Genomic DNA, 7,933 nt, shown 5'->3' on the forward strand with positions numbered 1-7,933 from the left:
CAGAACTGTTCCTTAATCTGAGGATTTAAAAGCACTTTATAGACAGTTAAGCATCTGAACTCCTTTGTACAGTGGTGGGTATTATACCGTCCCCACTCATCAATTTAAAAAATGAGGAAACTAAAACACTCAACCTCCTTTTGGTCTGCTCACCGCACAGAAGGAGGCAAGGACACCTGTGAGAAATGAGGAAACTAAAGCACAAAACCCCTGCCCCACCCAACTAACACTCTACAGGGACTGAAAACTCTAAAGTGACAGTCAGGTCAAGTCCAGCCTAAAATATAATCATTTAAGTCCAAGAATAAAAAAAATTGATTTATTTTTTTAATCCCAGTTAATTGGAATTAAAAAAAAAATCACATTACCAGGAAACAGGTTGATTTAAGACAAGTAACAGAGCAACTCAGATCACTGCAGCACTGAGCTAATGCTGGAAAGTAAAAGTGACATGAATGTCTAGAAATGAAACATTTACTTTTATTGTCCTATTTTAGCACCTAGATGCTATATTGACTGATTACTACGGATATTTGATAGGAGGAAGATTAGATTTTAACAAACCACACAGTGAAAAGTAAATGAGATTATTTTGTTAAATTATTTCAGGTCCTGCCATCCTGAATGCTGCAGTAATATGGGGAGGAGAAGGGGGCTAGTGATATCTGTGCTGTGCAGTTGTTTTTAATAGAGTAATTCCATAATGTTACATAAGCTAATTTAGGGTGATGGGCCACATGTCTTGGACCCAGTCCTGCTACCACTGGAATTAATGGCCAAACTCCCAATAGTTTCAATAGAAAGCAGGATAGCGCCCTTGGTTCCCAGCTGCAGGGAGGTGGAAGAGGGAGGGAGAGATGTGCCGGATCTCGTTTATTGCCAGAACTCACTGGAATTTCCCACAGCCCTTAAACATGCCTGGACCGCACCAGCCACGTGACTATTACAGTCCCTTTGTTCTCCTTAATCTCATCCCACACCATCCTTTTCATTGGACCAGCCTTCTGGCTGTTATGACAACGTGCTGGCAACAGGATTGGTCTGCTCACTGTTGCTAGGCTGAAGCCTGGGTTTCTCTCCCCTCCCCAATAGTGGTGTGTCACCATGGCATTGGCTGCCATAGTGATCTGCGCAGAACTGACATGCCTGATGCCTTTGCAGATCTTTATGCATTTCCAGTAAAGGTCTTTTAATATTATTGTTTCTCCCATGGGCTGTGCAAGGCCTGTGGTCCCTGACCCCATATCCATCTGGCTGCACTCCACCCAGTCCATGCCAACAGAAGTTAACACCCTGCTGTCCCCCTGCCCACATTAGGACATCCCACCAGCATTACCATATATTTGTTTCCCCCCCATCACTTTTCCTGACCCACATTAACTTATTATTTGGATGCCCATAGCACCTAGGAGCCCAGTCATGGGCCAGGCCCCCATTGTGCCATACACTGTACAAACACAGAACAAAATAACAGTCCCTGACCCAAAGAGCTTACAATCTAAATATTGGAACATCCCATATCAGCTGCCTGACCACTGGCTTCCCTTCACTTTGCCTGCACACCAGGCTCCCAGGAATCAGAGCATGGGCTCCATCTTGATTAGCCTACTTTTTTCTTCTATCAGTGGGGATGATTCAGACAAACTATTTTAAGTACATATATGGCCCCATTACCATAGAATCTGAGCACCTCACAATCTTTAACGTATTCATCCTCACCACATCCTGTGAAGTAGGGTAGTGCTAAGAGCCACACATTTGACACATGGGGAAACTGAGGCAAGGAGAACCTAAGTGACCTGACCAAGGTCACACAGGAAGTCCATGTCTGAACAAAAAGAAGAACAGGAGTACTTGTGGCACCTTAGTGGGCTGTAGTCCACGAAAGCTTATGCTCTAATAAATTTGTTAGTCTCTACGGTGCCACAAGTACTCCTGTTCTTCTTTTTGCGGATACAGACTAACACGGCTGCTACTCTGAAACATGTCTGAACAGGGAATTGAACCTGGGTCTTGTGAATCTCAGGCTATTGCCCTAACCCTAACCAGTTAATAGGACTACACTCTACCAGAGATAGGTTGATGCTAGTTTTGACACATGCCCTATCCCTGGCTTAGCTACTAAGCAAAAGAATCTGAATCAGGAGTGGTTTGCAGTAAGCTGGATACTAGAGTCTCCCACCCCACCAAAAATAACATCTTTGGCACTGCAGCTTTTGCAGCGGACGTCCTTCCAAACCAGCTTGAGGGGCAGGGATGATAATAGCGCAGTTATGTTGATCATTGTTAGCCTTGCTGTCTCATTCTCGGGGCCAGATGTCAACAAAGCTATAAACAGGCTGAGCTGCAAGAGGAGGGGATGGGGACATGAAGGAAGAAACAGCAGCAGCTCATTGTTTTACGTAAAGATTCTGATTGCAGAGCTGCTTCAGCACTGGGGGCTGGGTGCAGAATGAGTCAGAGAGCTTAAAATGGATCCTGGTCACGAAGCAGAGTCTGCTGCTGATGCCTCATGCCAGCTCCTTCTCCTACCAATGTCGCAGAGAGAATGGCTCAGAGTCCTGTTCATAAGCCATATGCCAGGGTGGCCTGGGGGAAGATGGATCCAGAGGGACAGGAAGAAAGGTGATGGATTGAGCTAATGCAAGTCATGTCTTGCTGTTGTTGTTACTCAGGCAAATGGCATGCTTTACCAGAGCAAGGATGGAAGGATACAGCTATAAGTGTATACCTGCTACCACACCCTCTCTCATAAGCAACAGGCAGATGATTTGGTTGATTAAGAAAACCAAACAAACCCAAGCTTCTCCAGTCTTTGAAGATGATGATAATCTCTAGCTCTTATCTAGAGCTTTTCATCAGTAGATCTCAAAGTGATTTATGAAGGGAGGTCAGTATGGTTATCCCCATTTTACAGAGAGGAAAACTGAGGAACAAAGCAGGTCAGTTTACAAAGTGACATTAAAAACCTGTGGAACTCATTACCACATGAAGTAATTGCGGCACAGAGTTGACCAGTTTACAGGTATGATTAAGGCCTATGGAACACAGGAAATCATTAAGGACAACAATTTAACAAGTCTCCTAAAGGGATTGAACATTGGGGAGTGGTGTGGTTTAGCTGACGGAGCAGCGGACTGTGACTCAGGACACCTGGATTCCATTCCGGACTCTCATGCTGTCCGACCTTAGGCAAGTCCCTTCACCCCTCTGTGCCTCAGTTTCTCAGTCTGTAAAATGGGGGTAATGATACTAACCTCTTTTGTAAAGCACTCTGGTTTATTGTAGAAAAGATGGGGATTATTATTATTTATATGGATATAAAATATCCAATTAACAAATTTTGGAAGGTATATTAAACCTTGTGTTTTGGGGCTTAAGACAATCTCTAACTATTATAAGGTTATGTCTTCACTGAAGAAGTAACCCAGACTTTTACCCAGGTTTTAGCCCTAATCCTCCTCCCATCCACACGCAAAACCTTTTTACCCAGGTTTATTTGTGCTTCAAATCCAGGCCCACTTAGCTGACTAGGAGTACAAGTTACAGCCCTGGTTCCATTTTAACTTGGTCTCAAACCCAAATATTTGGTAATGTGGACACCGGCAAGTAACCTGGGATTCAGATCTGAGATGCCAATGGTCCTCCATCCAATACCTTCCCATAATTCCCCAGGGATCATATTTTCCTGCCCTTCTACCTACTCCCTTCTTCTGCAGCTGAAGTCACCTACCAATTTCTATATTAGTTCAGCACTAAAAACCAGGGGATATGTCCCCCCGAGATCTTTGCACCTAGTCAGGGTTAGTGAAGCACCTGCATGCATGGGTGGTAGGTGAACCAGGCTAGACCCCGGCCCAGCCTGCCTCTTCCGCCTGAGTCCCCACCCCTCCTACCCCCCTTCCCCTGCCACAGCCCAGAGCCCCCCCGCACCTCCCTCAGCCCCAGAGCACCGGGTGGCATGCAACCACCCTCCAGCCCCAAAGCACCAGGCAGCATGGCTCCAGCCACAGAGTGCTGGCAGCACGGCCCCAGTGCCAGGCGGCCCCAGCCCCGCCAAGTCCTGGCTGCCCTAGCCCCAGCCGGCTTCCCAGAAGAGGAGCAACCAGCCTGGTCTGGGGCTAACTAGCGGCAAGAAGGAGGGGGTCTCGGGGCAGAGCATGGGCGGGGCCACGCGGGGCTGTTTGGGGAGGCATAGCCTTCCCCATCTTATGATACGTGCCATCCATGCCTGCGTGGACATGGCTACACAGGTATGACCCAAGTGTGGCTTAGCAGTGTGGAAGCTTATACACTCAGGTTCCCAGATCCAGGTAAACTCTGCAGTGAAGAGATAACGGTAGAAAACAGGATAAGACCTATGTGGGAATAGATTATCCTACATCTGCCTACTGCAAGATTTTTACACTTTCCTCTGAAACTCCTGGTTTTGGCCACTGTCAGAGACAGGATATTGTGCTAGATAGACTTGGGATGAGGGATCTGATCTAATTTGTCAATTCATATGCAAGTTACTTGACCGGTGGGCTCCGGGCTGAGGTGCAGGGGGGCATGAGCTTTGGGCTGGGGGTGTGGGCTCTGGATGGGTCCAGAAATGAGGGGTCAGGGTGCAGGAGGGTGCTTAGGGCTGGGGCAGGGTGTTGGGTGCGGGCTTTGGGAGGTAGTTTGGGTTCAGGAGAGGACTCTGGGCTTGGGTTTGGGTGCAGGAGGGGGTTCAGGGTGCAGGGTCCCAGCAGCGCTTATCGTGGCTCCCGGAAGCGGACACCAGGTTCTTGCGGCTTCTAGGTGCATAGGTGGCCAGGGAGGCGCCGCACGCTGCCCTCGTGCCCGCAGGCACCACCCCCACAGCTCCCATTAGTCACGGTTCCCAGCCAATGGGAGCTGCAGAGCCGGCACTAGGGGTGGGGGAAACATGCGGAGCTTCCCTGGCCACCCATGCGCCTAGGGGCCACAAGGACCTAGCAGCTGCTTCCAGGAGCTGCACAGAGCTAGAGCAGGCAGGGACTTAGCCCCGACTGCTGTGCTGCTGACCAGACTTTTAACAACTCAGTCGGTGGTGCCGACGGGAGCTGCCAGGGTCCCTTTTCGATGCCTGGCAACCCTACCACCAGACAAGTCTGGATTACAACTAGAACAGGTGGTGAAAGACTGCAGCCCATTCCTAATCCTCAACCCACACCAAAACATGACATGTTTCAGGTCAGAAACCTAAATTCCAAACCTTATATGTAATTAGTAAGGCGGGGGGGAGAACATCATGTGAAAACATGCCCATGGTGAAATGTGGTGCAGTTGTGAGAATAGTCTCCTTGGAGGAATCAGAGCCTAGATTTCTGTCACGTGACTGATTCATCACAGCACCGTTTACATGCATTCCCAGGAGTAACCAGGGAGACTAAATTGAGTTCAGAAGCATTCCTTTCTGCAAAAGTGTCATTAAATAGTGCATCATAATTGTATGTTCTAATGTCAGCAGTTCATTTATACTGATGAGGCAGCATGATTTCAGTCAGGCACTGGGCCAGGAGTCACATTATCCTGGCTTCTAGTCTCCGCTTTGCCATCAACTCACTGAGATCCGTAACAAATCTCCTCCCATCTCTGTTCCTCAGTTTCCTCCCCTCTAAAATGGGGATAATGATTAGAGCTGTGCAGGAACTGGAGTTTCCCATTTTGTGAGAAATGCCACGGTTTCCAAAATAATTTTCAGTCTGAATCATTTTGATTTCATGTTTCATGTTTACTTTTTTTAAACGATGAAATAAATATTTAAACAAAAAGTCATTTCAAAACAAAACATTGCAATGCTCTGTTCTGAAATTATTATTTGTATTGCGGCTGCGCATCAGAACCTGTATCAAAATGTCAAAACGGAAAATTTAGACCTTATTGAAACACTTTGTTTCCAATTAAAAAAATTAAAATGTAATTGAAATTAACATGTTTCCGCAGAAAATTTCAGCAAAATAGTATTTTCTGACAGAAAATCATTCTATCAGAAAATTTCCAACAAGCTCATATACTGATCTTTGTCCCCTGTGCTGCTTGGCACTAAGTAACATAGGCAGACAGACTGTGATTTAGGGAAACATACCCTGTATTGTTAATGATTAAATTGACAATGGACTAAAAGTTAAAAATAGCAATGGAAATTTGTTGGATGGAAATGCGATCTGCGAGGATCAGGATAAAACCCCAAACACAGCAGATAATGCCCAGAAAACTGGCTATTTATTGGGGTTTTGCCGGCACCTGACAGAGCAAGTCCCTCTGCATTTTGAAATAGGAAATCTGCAAAGTTTGGAACTTTGGGTGATGGTTCAAATTATTACATCAAACATGGTAATCTTCACTCCCCTTCCAGAACTGGAAATAGACCCCAGGAGTCCTGCCTCCCAGTCCCACTGCTCTAACCACTAGCCTACACCCTCCTTCCAGAGCTGGGAATATTATTTGTATTCCAGTAGGACCTAGGATGCCAGTCATGGACCAGGACCCCATTATGCTAGGTGCTGTACAAACACAGATAAATGAAAACACTCCCTGCCCCCAAAAGTTTCCAACACAAGTCCCAAGTCCAAGTGCCCCATCCTCCGAATACTACACTGTCACAGTTATACCACAACAGCAGCTGCACAAAAAGGCTTATTGCCAGAGCTGGGTGAAGTTTTTCGACCAAAACTTTTTTGTGTTAAAAAAAAAAAAAAAAAGTGCAGATTTGGTGATGCAAACATTTCACAAATTAGTGTCATTTTGCCTAATTGTTTTGGTTAAAAATCCCTCAAATTGAGAATAAAATCAAGCTATTTCATTTTGACATTTTCTAACTATGCTTTTTTTATTCAAAATTACCTTGCTTAAAAATGTCATTTAAAAGTGTTAAAGAATGCTCAAAATATGAATGAAACATTTTGTTTCAGGTGAAACAAAAAGTACATTTAGTTCAACCCAAAACAGTTTTTTTTTACTTCTCAATTCACCAACAATTTTGGATATGATTCAGCCCAAAAATTTTTTTTTCCAATTTTTCAGAGTTCCCAGACAATGGAAATATCCATTATTTGCACAGCGCTATCCATTCTCTCTCTGTAGCGTCTTCCCTTGGTATTTTGTACTGAAGCTGCTGAATACCTATGCTAGGAGCCTCTTTTGATTCCAGAACCACTCTCTATTTCACGCGAACTAGCCCATCGGAACAGGTCAACAGTCCCTCTGGTTCTGGTATCCAGCCTCCCACTACAGCCTATTTATTCCGCATGTTGAAAAACTTGAAGATCAATGGCTATTAATACACCAGATAACTGTCAAAGCATCAGTCGTGCTGCATGCTAAAGAGACAGGAAGGTGCTTTCCTGAACTATGTGCAGATGCTGTCCATATTAAGAGCTGGTGGTGCATGTGGAGGGGTGTAAAGACACATCAATAATGGTGTGTTTGCAGTGTTGTAGCCATCAATACTGGTAAGTTTCAGAGTAACAGCCGTGTTAGTCTGTATCCGCAAAAAGAAGAACAGGAGTACTTGTGGCACCTTAGAGACTAACAAATTTATTAGAGCATAAGCTTTCGTGGACTACAGCCCACTTCTTCGGATGCATGCATCCGAAGAAGTGGGCTGTAGTCCACGAAAGCTTATGCTCTAATAAATTTGTTAGTCTCTAAGGTGCCACAAGTACTCCTGTTCTTCTTTTTGCGGATACAGACTAACACGGCTGTTACTCTGAAACTTACCAGTATTGATGGCTACAACACTGCAAACACACCATTATTGATGTGTCTTTACACCCCTCCACATGCACCACCAGCTCTTAATATGGACAGCATCTGCACATAGTTCAGGAAAGCACCTTCCTGTCTCTTTAGCATGCAGCACGACTGATGCTTTGACAGTTATCTGGTGTATTAATAGCCATTGATCTTCAAGTTTTTCAACATG

This window comes from Trachemys scripta, chromosome 7 (assembly GCF_013100865.1).
Source record: "Trachemys scripta elegans isolate TJP31775 chromosome 7, CAS_Tse_1.0, whole genome shotgun sequence".
NCBI classification, from domain to species: domain Eukaryota; kingdom Metazoa; phylum Chordata; order Testudines; family Emydidae; genus Trachemys; species Trachemys scripta.